This window comes from Spea bombifrons, chromosome 13 (assembly GCF_027358695.1).
Source record: "Spea bombifrons isolate aSpeBom1 chromosome 13, aSpeBom1.2.pri, whole genome shotgun sequence".
NCBI lineage: Eukaryota > Metazoa > Chordata > Amphibia > Anura > Pelobatidae > Spea > Spea bombifrons.
In genome coordinates, this window is record NC_071099.1 from 9,137,610 (window position 1) to 9,151,563 (window position 13,954).

Genomic DNA, 13,954 nt, shown 5'->3' on the forward strand with positions numbered 1-13,954 from the left:
AGTAAAAGGCCCCGGGACGGAAAAATGGCTGCACTTTATAGAAAATGCGATTTCATCTACAGGTCACATTAGCCAAACGTTAAGGAAATGAATGGCCCTCCTCTGGGGCCGGCGTCCGCGTGGAGATCGGGGACCAACAACTAATGCTGTTAATACTCTTCATCTCAAATTATTTGCGGGAATATTTAGCCGTGCAATGGATGCCGTGACCTCGACGTCTCCTCTGTGTTTTATAATCCTCCTGTGATTTTTAGTAATTAGTAAATTGGGTGAAATTTCTGTGTTAGGCTAGGTTTCCACTTGGGTTTTTGTCCGGCGTTTTTTTCTTGATGAAAAACGCCAGGAAAAACGCCAAGAAAACTGCCACTGCATTTTCCTGCGTTTTGGCGTTTTTTCTGGAGTTTTTAGCCTTTCTGTGGAAATTGCTTTTTTGACCTTAGGCAGTTTTTCCAGCCTTTACAAGTTAGAAGTTTCACCCAGCTAAAAGGGATTGGGATAAATGGCAAGTATCTGCCCTCTCCTGATGTCATTTACTTGGTAGACCCTTTTGTCTCTTTTCTGTGGTTTGTAAGGCATGCTTTATTTCGAATGTCTGCTCCTCTGGGAAGATTGGCCCCAAATGATGGTGCAAATTGTTTGCTGTTGCTTTTGGCACGCAGGATCCGGTCGCGTATGTTTGTTTGTAATGGCATGTTTGTTCCAAATGGTGTAAAATTCAATATGAACCAGTCCAGGACTTTGTTTTGTGTGAAACTGTTTGTTTTCAGCCTATTTCTCGTAGGACACACAGATACTGGGTCCATCCTCTGCAACTGTGGAAAAAACGCCATAAAAAATGCCAAGGCAATAAACCCACATGGCTTTTTCAGGCTAGGTTTCCACTTGGGTTTTTTTAGCTAAAAACGCCTATAAAAACGCCAATAGCGCCACCTGGCGTTTTTTTGTGAAAAACGCATGCAGCCAGATGTTAGCTGTAATTCAATAGGAAATCGCAAAATGCCATTTCCACCTGGCGTTTTTCTGTTTGGCGTTTTTTTAGTCCTCTTTGGCGTTTTTCTGCTTTTTTGGGCTCTGTGGCAGTTTTTCAAAACTGCAGCATGTTGACACTCTGGCGTTTTTTGCAAGAAATCTTGGCTTTTTTTCTCCAATAGAAGTCTATGGGAGAGAAAAAACGCCATGAAAAAGCCATGTGGGTTTATTGCCTTGGCGTTTTTTATGGCGTTTTTTCCACAGTTACAATGCAGAGGATGGACCCAGTATCTGTGTGTCCTACGAGAAATAGGCTGAAAACAAACAGTTTCACACAAAACAAAGTCCTGGACTGGTTCATATTGAATTTTACACCATTTGGAACAAACATGCCATTACAAACAAACATACGCGACCGGATCCTGCGTGCCAAAAGCAACAGCAAACAATTTGCACCATCATTTGGGGCCAATCTTCCCAGAGGAGCAGACATTCGGAATAAAGCATGCCTTACAAACCACAGAAAAGAGACAAAAGGGTCTACCAAGTAAATGACATCAGGAGAGGGCAGATACTTGCCATTTATCCTAATCCCTTTTAGCTGGGTGAAACTTCTAACTTGTAAAGGCTGGAAAAACTGCCTAAGGTCAAAAAAAGCAATTTCCACAGAAAGGCTAAAACGCCAGAAAAAACTGCAGAAAAAACGCCAAAACGCAGCTAAATGCAGCGGCAGTTTTCTTGGCAGTTTTCCTGGCGTTTTTCATCAAGAAAAAAACGCCGGACAAAAACCCAAGTGGAAACCTAGCCTCATGGCGTTTTTTCTCTCCCATAGACTTCTGTTGGAGAAAAAACGCCAAGATTTCTTGCAAAAAACGAGTGTCAACATGCTGCGATTTTGAAAAACTGCCACAGAGCCCAAAAAAGCAGAAAAACGCCAAAGAGGACTGAAAAAACGCCAAACAGAAAAACGCCAAGTGGAAATGGCATTTTGCGATTTCCTATTGAAGAACAGCTAACATCTGGCTGCAGCCGTTTTTCACAAAAAAAAACGCCAGGTGGCGCTATTGGCGTTTTTATGGGCGTTTTTAGCAAAAAAAAACCAAGTGGAAATCTAGCCTTATACGGACATCTCGCAGGGAAAAGAACTCTCGTTCCTTTGCTGATGTTTGTTGGAAAACTAGCGGGAGACGTTAATTATCCTAAAGGAAATAGGATTTGCCGCCCTTTTAGAATAAGTTATTACATAAAAAAGAATCCAGAATATCTTGCAGAACAGACGATTTGTAGGAATTTTTACTAATTTGTTTTCTGCCTAATTTCAGAATTCCTGACACAAAATGACTTACTACGTGATTAGGTAACACTAGACGCCAAATTTAACGAGGCTAATTATGTTCACGAGGTAAAAGCTACCGTTTTATCCTTTCTCTCCCCAAACTTCTCCCGGATCCACAGAAACTCCAGAGGAAGGGCGAATTTCCAGCTTACGGATCCGAGCGCTGATCTCCCCGTCAGACGCTTTCGCCCCGGAGACCTGGTGTAACAGTTCTGGGAATTGTGTGAAAACCCCAAAAACTGAACATAACTTTCCCTCTACAGCACAATGTTTTACCTTCCCGCGCTGTTTATATATTTAAGGAGTTTCTGTTCCATATTCTGATGCAGAAAAGTGGAAAATTACATTTCTTTTTGCATTTTTTATATTTCCATTCTGCTGTCTGTCCTCTGATGTGTATCCGTTGGCTGTGACATCATTGTAGGGGAGGCTTGGTGTCTGTGTGAGGTCACTGACACAGCCCCATCTGTAACTGGTGAAGCTATCAGAAAAAGAGGGGTTATGGATGCCTGTGATGGGCAAACTTGTTGAGAGTGATTTAAAGTCCTTCCAACCTATGAGCAGAGCAGGAGGAGGAGACACCAACTATCAGTTATATGTTCACATGTTCATAACTTGTCTGAAGCCATGAGAGGTGGAATTAAAGTTTTTATTTCCGATAAATTTGTTTGTTTAGACGATCACACCGTGGCATCAAGTTTCTGCTTTCAGGGGTTTCACACTCTTTCACTTTGATGTATTTATCTTTTAGGTTGCGAGGCCGCTGCCACCTTCTGTCATCTTGTGCCCCGGCTAATGTCTGCGCTCAGATAACATCTTAATATCGGATGTTGATTGAGCGGCAGATTCCTCCGTGTCGGCCTTTCTGCTCCTCAGTGAATTTCCGAGACTTATTTAGTTCTGTCTGAAAAGGCTTTTGATATAATGAAATATCTCATTCCACACTCTGCCTTTTATATGGAGTCATCTCGGCTTCTTCTAATTTATGTTGTTATATTGAGAAGAAGTTCCTATGAATAGAATTAATTCTGTCTTATTTACAAAGAAAATAATTAATTCTGTCAGTGATTTGGACCAAGTCTAGAATGTTCTACCCCCTGGGTGGCTGCCCTGGGGGGTTTAACCTCCATAGATTAGGGAAGTTTTTGCCTCATTCCACTCCATGTTCTGGATACTGAGTGGATTTAATGTCAGATGTCTCCAGCGCTTGGGCAGAGTTTGACGATGAGGGTGGATAGAAGCAGAGATCGGACGTGGTTCCCACACACGCGGGAAAAGGTTTCTGACAGCTGCAGGTGATCTCCCCGCTGACAGTAAACATTTAAACCTTGTTTTCACAAATGAACGAAAGCATCTTTGTTAAATGAGGGTTACCAAAATATACAGTTCATGTTCACATAGTCTGCGCACGTATTTCCCCGCACACACGTGATATTGTGGCTCGTGATGTTATTAACCTCCAGAGTTTGCTGCAGAAAGTCCCCAACGTGCAGATAACATGGAAGGAGCTCCGAGACATCGAACCGACGCGACCTCCTGCTTTGGGTTAAATCATGGGGAAAAAGTTTCTCCTCAGCGCTGGGGATGTAATAGAACTGAAATAAACGAGTTACCGGAGAACACCTGGAGAAACGCCATCCATCATTTTCCAACCAGCGACACCGCAAAGCAATATATGGGGCCTTCCGGGCGTTTAACCACTTTACTACCCGCACGGTAATTAGATAACATCCGGTGTGCGCGGGGGATTATCCCGTTTATTGGCAGATTTTCGGGTTAATGCGTCTGTATCAGCGACACCCAGTTCTTGAGGAGACCGGTTTGTGGAATCTAAACTAAAGTCGGAACGGTATTTCGGAAACAACCTGATTTGGCGAAGCGAAAAGTCCAAACCGGAGTCCCGCATCTTTAGCGCCCAGGTCACAGGACCTTGTTAGGGTGAGAGTAGTGGTGGGGTAATAAAATATCCTGGTGTTTGTTATTTGTGCAGTAATAAGCCCCCAGCGCTGTATACAGTAATACAGACATTATAAGTATCCCCCACTGAGGGAGAAAACCCAGCACGTAAATCCTGTTAACGCGATGAATGAACTCCCTTTAATGAATAAACCCACTTAAGGCTTGAGAGGGAAAATCATCCAACAAACCAGGAGACGCAGCAGCAACTTCTTGGTACTCAATGGCAGACCCCAAAATATGAAAATAGGACCCAAAAACAACACTTATTCCAAAGATGTTAATGGCAACATAATTCCACACTAGATAAAGAGAGCTGGACCTATAGCTGTTAAAGGCTGTCAATGATTAGACTTCACATAATAAATAAAAAGCAAATAAAGCGCAACTAAACACAAACTGCTATAAAAAAGGGAATTGCACCCCTCTGTTTAATATACGGTTTGTCCACCAGGTGGCAGTCACATACCTTTATACCGGTGTCTGCGAGCGTCAGAGAGAGAAGCCGCTTACTTTATTATTAATTATTTCATTCATATAGAGCCATCATATTCCTCAGCGCTGTGGCTATCATAACATTATTAGTTATTGTTTGATTCCGTCTGTAAAGAGTCAATCCTTAATTAGGCCTTGTCTTGGATTCGGGAGCCATATGTCTATCCCATGCATGTTTAATACACTCACTGTATACCCTCTACCACCTCTGCTGGGAGGCTGTTCCGCTTATCTACCACCATCCCCAGTAAAGTAAAACTTCCTTCATTCTATTACTTCTGATTCTTGTAAATCACAGTAATCGGGTGGAAAGGTTATTCTGCTCATAATGAAAACCAATGTACCTCACTGACCCCAAACACTGACATCCGCCATCATAATAGTAACATTTTGTCAACCATTTATTTTCAGACCCACTTCTGTAATCAGAACCTAATGAGTAACAATTAGCCCCGTGTAATAAATGCGTTTTTCATTTTATGCCAACATTTCTAAATCTTATTCACATAAATGGCGCAATGAGTAGTTTAGGAAAATCTTATTTTAAAATAAGTGTCTTTATAGAAATTTTAAAAAATAAGGAAATTAAAAGTTATTTGTATCGCAGATGATTATCCCACATTAAAAAGAGAGAATTTTCAGAAGAATAAAGAGGGGCGCCTACCTTTCGAATTTCTATACTGTTTTAAGTTACTTTATTTGATATTCCTGAGAAGCCTGCTGTGTGTCATTAAAGGGCTATTTCCCTGAAAAAGTTCATATTTCTGCAAACGCAATAAATAACAGAAACCTAAACCTACCAATAATGACATGTGTGATGAGGACTCCTGGCCACTAGATGACACTAGCTGCTTCCAAAGCGGGATGAAGCCCACTTTCTGTTAACTCTTTTGGGGGGAGGCTTTGGAAGAAGCTGGCGGTGGCTGGAGGTTATGGGTTGGGTGCATCCTCTCCCTACACTTAAGCCACTTACAGTGCTCAGCATGAAGTTTTCTGATGGATCAACTATCCGGTCAAGGTGGTAGCAGCATCTCTCCCATGCCATTGGTTTGCTCGGCTCTGACCATCAGGCTTTGGGGTTTTTTTACCATCACAAATTGGGCCATTTTCTGCACTTATACACCAATCAGCCATAACATTCTACAGGTGAAGTGAATAACGCTGATAATCTCGTTATCATGGCTCCTGTCAGTGGGTGGGATGTATTAGGCAGCGAGTGAAGATTTCGTACTCAAAGTCGACGTGTTAGAAGCAGGAAAAATTGGCAGCATAAGGAAGAAGGTGGCCAGGTACGTCGCTGACCTGGAGAACACGCGGCACCTTGAAGTATCCATGGGGGCCGCACTTTGCAACTTAAAGGGTCTCCTGCTAACATCTCAGTGCCAGACACCACAGCACAGCTTCAGAGATCTAGCGGACTCCATGCCTCGACGGGTCAGGGCTGTTTTGAGGGACCTAGACAATATGAGGCTGGGGGTCATGGTGTTGGCTGATCGGTATAAATGTTTTGCTCCAGCAGTGCCCTCAAAAATAGGTTTAGCCTTCAGTTTATGACCAGATGATGATACAGTAGATTAATAACCATTAAGTTAACAATGACCTGACTTACAAAGTTTAATAAATGAGAGGTAAAGTATATTATAAAAGATCAAGAAGTAGTAATAATAGCTTTGTACAATATGTAATTTAAGTAAAATATACCAAAAGGGCGATTCCTTGAAGCATCTGACCCCCTGCCCCGCATGGAAAGGGTTGAGTCAGTATGGTGGGAAAGCAAGGAGTTAACGCGGCATTGTGAAGCATTTTTGCTATGTCTCTTGTGTCTCTCGGGGTCTTCACTTTTACTGCAGATGAGAAAACGTTGGATCTGGAGAACTTTAATGGAGACTTCAGTGACCCTGGGGAAATCTGAAGTCTCCTGGACTGACTCTATGAAAGCTCGGTCCCTCGTGTCCTGGAGAAAGTACTTTTATTTTAATGAATATTATTCTGTCACAGAAAAGCCAAAGGCGGATTTTACTGACGTTTTTTGCAAAAAAAAGTGAGCACCTTCCGAATTGTTATTTACTTTTAACTGGGCGAGTAAGTTCCCTGTTACAAGAACCTGAGACATGACCCTCTGGGAACCGTCAGAAGCCCTGCCTGTCTGGAGGAGTCTCATCCTGTTGAATTAAATGAATTGTGAAGAGTACTGAACACTCTCTGATTGTTCTCAAGTAGCTTGAAGTGCCTAAAACTTTCTGCAGTGCTTACAATCTAATACCCTCAAATCACGTTACTGGCTCTGTGATTCTGTAAAGACTTTCGGACGGATGCGTTTGACGTTAGACCCCTCATAGAGCCGGTTGTCTTGTGTATCCAAGATCCTGATTCACAAAATAGAAAGAATAATGAGTATAATGTCATCAGGCCAATTTATGATTGCAATTTAGATTAGACGTGACATAGTGCTTTACAAGTTAAAGCCGACCATTTAGCACCTGCGTATACGTGCGCTATACATCTGCCCCCAGGTATACTGTGCGCAACCCCATTTTTATATCCTTGCCCCATACCTTATCTCACTTCTCCAAGTTCATAAAATCAGATGCAAACCGCAGACTCCTCTCTGACCTTAGAATAATAACTTTCCCAACAACAGGAAGCATCTTCCCTCCCGTCCTTGATGGAATAAGACGCTCGACATTAAGCTTCATCAGCCTAGAGTTAACTGCGCATTTATTTGTTATTTTTTCCAGCTCCATTTTCTCCAGCTCAGTAATGCTGTTTGCGTGAAGAAGGAGCAGCGTCACGGCTGGTTAAAGGTGTGATTATCTCTTGCTGTGTTAAAAGTATTCTCCAGAAGGGATTTGCATTTAGTCACCAATAAACCTGCCATTATCTTCTATATACTTGTTTTTTTTGCAGGAAACATTTATTTTCTATTTACACTACCGGACTAACACAGCTATCCCAAGCTAGATCACATTCCCCCCCAAAGACTCTTCCATGTGTCTGGTCCCGGCACATAGGTGGAATCCATTGGGTCCTGGCATATTAACGTGGGAAACACTTTGTGAGATGGTCAAAGCAATAAGAGGATATAAAGTTCTTTAAGGTGCCCCGTCTCCCACATGACTGCAGGAGGGCCTACCTGGCAGCCCCTCTTTTCTCCTCCTCCCATAACCACAATAACAGACGTAAACCAAATGTAGTTTTAACAATTGAGTTTATTAATTTTTTTCTTAACAATGTCAATAAAAGTCAGATATGGATTATTTTGTCCACGGTGCAATCCAACTTGCATCTCTGCACTGTGACACTAACACAATGAAACTGTCAAGGGTTAAGTACAATTAATTCTTCGTAAACTTCGCTGCAATGTGTTGGGCGCTTAACGAACGCCCCCTTTTAACAATTAACCAACCACCATCAAACTGAAACACTAACCAGTGTAACCATCAATGAATAACACCAGCTGGTATAGGCGTGTAAACCGTATACCCGCTGTGACTGACGGCGTCCCTTGCCCGTCAGCCCCATGGCTCCACCTTCACTTTTCCTCTCACTGATTTCTGGGCCTAGAAAGTTTTGTGACTACAAATTCAGGACTCAGGATAATTAAAATGAAATAGTTCTATTTATTCTAGGGATGCGGCAAAAAGAAAATTCTGGACCAAAACATTCACGGTTCACTTAGCCAAAACCGAAAATGACCCCCCACCTAAAATAATAATAATAACTCACATTTTTAATAAAAGTAGGTAACACCTACAATTGGACAAAAAAATAGCAATTACAATAGCAACAGCAATTACACTCCTATCATACCCAGGCAGCCAGTACATGCTGGTACAGGGTGGCTGTAAGTTATGTGCAGACCCCATATTGCTGGCAGCATCAATACACAAGGGGGGCAGCTAGCTAGGTCTCGGCATGTACTGGCTGACTTGGCATGATAGAAGTGTGATTGCTAACAGCAATCACGGTCCCATCATACCTAGGTTCCAGCACTTACACATCCAACCAGTAAATGCTGGAACCTAGGCATGATGGGACTGTGATTGCTGTTAGCAATCATACTCCTATCATGCCAAGTCAGCCAGTACATGCTGGTACAGGGTGGCTGCAAGTGATGTGCAGACCCCATACTGCTGGCAGCATCAAGACACAAGGGGGCAGCTAGCTACATTTCAGCATGTACTGGCTGACTTGGCATGATAGGAGTGTGATTGCTAACAGCAATCACAGTCCCATCATGCCTAGGTTCCAGCACTTACACATCCATGCTATCACACACTCATTCATTCATTTACTCATTCATTCACAGATTAATTCGCTCAATCACGCATACTGATTCAAACACCCTCCCCACCCCCTTACCTGCACTACAGCTCCTCGATGCCGCTCACAGACTTCAGCAGGGGGCGCGGCTTCCCTCTGCGTTCTCTGGTACTGCACAGAGGAACCAGGATGTGATGTCACGTGAACTCTGCTGGGTTCCGCTTCCTCTGTGCAGTACAGAAAACCCTCCCACAGGTAAGTAGCAGGGCTCTTGTTGTAGCAGAGCTCGAGGTGCGGACTGCGTAAGATCAGTTTCCCTGGCTGCCGATCTTACGCGGGCCGCACCAATAGGTCTCGTGGGCCGCATTTGCGGCGTTTCTATTGGGGTGGGTTCCTACGGCCCTGGGGGGGATTTCTTCATTATCAGCCCCCCCCGCATGAGTTACTGGGGGGGATCTGTCCCCCCCTGGTTCCTACGCCCATGCATCCATGACAGGTAATATGGCCAAATTTCCAGCTGGAAAAAAACCCACCAGAGGAACCATGTGGAGGTGGAATTGCCTCTCTGCCGATCATAACGATGACACTCTGGACTTTTACCCTTCACTCACCTCAACTTTCAGAAAAATATTACGTCTCTCAAAGGAAAATTCTCGGACTGAGAAAAATGTGTGTTTCCATGACAACGCACAAAACTGATATCAAACTTTCACGAACCTTGAAACGTACAGCAGTGAATAGAATTCTTAAATATTAAATGAAAAAGAGTTTACAGTTTCAGCCGACTTCCTGGATTTTCTTAATACTCTTGGGTAGGTTTTATCTGCTGCAGAAATTCTGTTGATCTTCCTCTTGCCAATAAGCGTATCCATGATATCGATCTTTTTCATATGTGAGATGATATCTCTACCTCATAAATAATGCTTTGAGATTCAATCTTCAAATGGATTTCTTCACTCGAAAAAATAAAATAAACATTCACAAAAGAGCTTTCGTTTTTGGGCTGATAGATTGCATTGACTCACAAAATGCGTCGCATTCAGCTTTTCCACGTGAAATGAACTGTAATTTCCCGTCCGTCGACTTGTTGGAAGTAAATTGAGGAAGAAAGACATTTCTCGTGTCAGGGATTCATTTTCCTCATTCACCGACGGACATTTCCAGGATAGCTGATAATTTATGAATGTTTCAGTTACAGAGAAAGTTGTGCGTTAAATGTATGAAGAAGGATACATTGCTTTCACTCTCCTGGGGATACGTGGCGGGTGGAATAAGGCTGCGTTTGAAGAAGTAATTCTGTAACATTACTGGCTGGCAGGATGATGGGGGGAAATATATTTCCCGCTCTTAGGATGTCTGCTCTGCGTTGGCATCTTCAGGCCATGGTCAAGCAGCTCTCATAATATCTGATGTGTTGGTGGATGTTTTGGGTTCGATGAAGGTCAATGTGCTCAGCACTAAATATCTGTGAGCACTTAACATGGTGGCTTATTCTCTACATGGGTCACATCACTAAAACATGAAGAAGGCATCTGACCTTCGCCTACCGAGCCCTTAACAACACTGCACCCCCCATATATCTGTCTACAGTACAGCTCTCTGGAATATGACAGTGCTATATGAGTCCATAAATAATAATAAATACTCTTCTAGGTTCCTTCTTTGCTCTGCCGATTAGTTTTCCCCGCGCTGTATTTATTAATGAAAGAAAATGAATGTATTAAGTTTCATTCTTTTAAAGTCACAGTTTTTGTGTAACTGACGCATTATCAGTGGGGCCTCTGAATACTTTTTCATCTCACGAAGAGTTTGACTCTCCGGCTCACTAATTAAAGACCCTCTGTGGGAAACATGATTATGATGATGCTGATGCAAGAAATAGAGCTGAAAAAATGCACATGCAGGATATGACATCATCTGAGCGCAGACCCTTCTATTTTGTAGAAACACTGTTTCCGTGCGTCGTTAACACTGGATCCTTGTTATCATTTTTCTAACAATCCGCCATTCCTTCCTGCTTATAATTCTTAGAAATTTCCCTGCGGAAGCCTCCAGTTGCTGCCATTTGCTCATAAAACTTATTTTTACCAAAGAATAAGTGGAAAGTGAACTGATACCTCATGAAATTTCACCTTACGAGTTAAAACAAACTTAACCTTTCAGAGCAGCCATTCCCGCTTGTCTGATTGAAGGCGTCAATCACCTTGTTTTAAACTTGTCAGCGCCCGGAGCGCCAACACATTATGCCCCATTCACTTACACTTTATCACCATTTAGTAAAGATGGCCACAGGTCACTGAGCTCATCTGAGAAATGTGCACCTGCGGAAATGCATTAGGCTCCTACTAGGACTGAGCAGAAATATAACTCAACTCTGTCTTACCCCATCCATGCGTGGGATGTGCACGCTCCGTGACTTCATCAGCCCGAATGCAACACTCTAAAACCTTCTCAACAGAGAGGAACATTTCCTATCACCTCTGTTTGGGCTGATATTGTGTTCTTTGCCAACACATTCATTCATGCACTTGGCGAATTGTGAGATTAATCGACGTTTTTCACTCCTGTAATGATTAGAGAATAAAAACTGAAATAAATTGATCTAAGAACAAAAGAAAACAAACAGCACAGTTTCCGTGTTACTTAAGGAAATGTCAGGAATGTCAATTAGTCTCGTCTACATCAAGCAACTTTCGTCTACTTTTGGCAAGTCAGACAGAATGGCCATTTTCACTTTGACAGCCCTGGAACTCTTCAGGCTCCTCCACGTGGATGAATAATACTTAAGACCGTAGTGTTACGGTTCCATCGTCCAGTTTTGCTGCTATTGAAGGTTTCCTTTAGTGAATCATGACGTTTGCACACAGACAACCTCTTGTGGATATCTAGCTGGATCTTATGTGTTTGATATGAATGAGACATCTTCCTCTGTGATTCAGTGGGGATTATTCATCAAACGGTACGATAATTCACATCGCTTTGATGGGTGAAGCGCACATTAGAACAAGCATCTCATTTATATCACATGAGACAATAAATGTCTTTGATGAGTAGAAACCTTTCGTGGCAAACATTTTTAAGTAGGGGGTATGTTTTTTTCTCATTTTTGTGAAATAAATCACCATTTTGAGTGTTTGAGGGCACTTCCACACTTAACCGGTCTGTTTCTTCCAAAGGAAAAGCAGTCACAGAATAACATTGGGAGCCTGGGGCAGACAAAAGTTTTATTGTATCCAATGTAGGGGACAGGCTTATGGCTCCAGACAAAGACAGAGGAACGGTAAAGCTTTGAGTCTTTACAGCAGAGATAATTATAGACGGGGCGAATGGCTATTATTAACTGTCGAAGTCTTTAAATGTTCCCTCTGGATTGTAAGCTTATGTGCCGAGCCCTTGTTACATAATGTTTCGGTTTGTCTGCCAATCCTGGTTCTATTAGACCCTTTGAATGTATGGCCTGTAAGGAGAGCTGTGAAAATCGCTGGCGTTATAGAAATAATAGATCATAACACAAAAATAAGGTGAAGAACTGTCCGTATACCTTCTAGAACATTGTCTAGGTTTCAGAGTTGCGGAGGGCAGCAGGAAGTTCCCCTGGGACTCGGTGCTGCAGTCGTAACAGGTACGCAGCCCCGGTGCATCGCGCGCGTTCGGGGGGGAGACGCATTTAATTGGCTTTAATTAACTGAGAAGCCGGGATAACGATTTCCAGACGGGAGAGATGTTGGAAGATATGATATTTAATTAAGTTCTACTGCAGAAAGCTGATGCTAATTACCCCCAAATAATCCCGTTTCCTTTCACTTGACGGATATCGCTGTGTCTTTTCTCGCAGGGAATTTAAGAATTAGAAATGTAGGTGTATAGATTTACAGACCCCCCCCCCCCCGAAACTGTATTTAACGGGCAACGGGAGGATTTAAAGCCGTTAAGCAATATCCTCTGTATATCAGGGAAAAGTGACAGGTTCAGGGATGTCGCGTGACGGTAAATGGGCCCGACTGCTGCACGCTCATGCGCTTCGCACTTATGGTCTTTATCGGCCATCGCACGGAAATAAAAGAGATGGGAATTCACACTTTAAAGCAGAATATGCGCTAATTAGAAAGCGAATCGACTCCATTTAGTTTAGATTCATCGGCTTGTTTGATGGGATTTGTCCTGCTTGAACTAAATCCGTGTTCGAATCCCACGGTCTCGCTGGAAGTCACGTCCTCTCGCATGTCAGCACGTAGGACACAGATCTCCAGCTATTAACTCTTTATTACCAGCCAGAAACATAGATGAATCACGCTACAATCATTTAGATTAAACATTAATAAGAAATCACGCGAGCGGCAGAGATTTAAAGCCCAGAGCGCTGCCCGGTTGATATTATTACATTTATTGTAATGGAAATACATGGATTGTGATTCTTTGTAAATAATTTAATATATCATTGGTGTTATGGATGAGACCCCTAAATAAATGGACCCTAAAAATGTTCCTGTCTCCCCTCTGTGGTACAGAAGCAAAGAATTTGTCATTTGAGATGTTTCCTTAATGTCCCCTCGGGGAAAACTCTACTGTTTGTCCTACTTTTTCCGCCCCGGAGCGAACAATCCTTCTCCATGTGAACATCCGCGCTGAATGTATTTCTATGTAACGAGACGCCCCGCGTCACCTTGTGTCAGACGCTGTCATTGGCAGCTCAGCATGAGACGTGTTCGTCGCGGGGAGAGACTTCGAGACTCTCGGCAGAGTCTCCAAAATGAGAAGCTGTTCAGGAAAAGTCTCCAGAAAACATTCGGCGTTTTATTCTCTGTGCTTTACAGTTGGAGCGTCTCGCGGGTTACAGACGAAAACGCTTTCATTCCGATTGAGAGGAAAAACATTTTGGAAAAGTGATTTTCCTGATTCCCCCGTCAGTCTTACAAATATTATAAAGTTACTGGG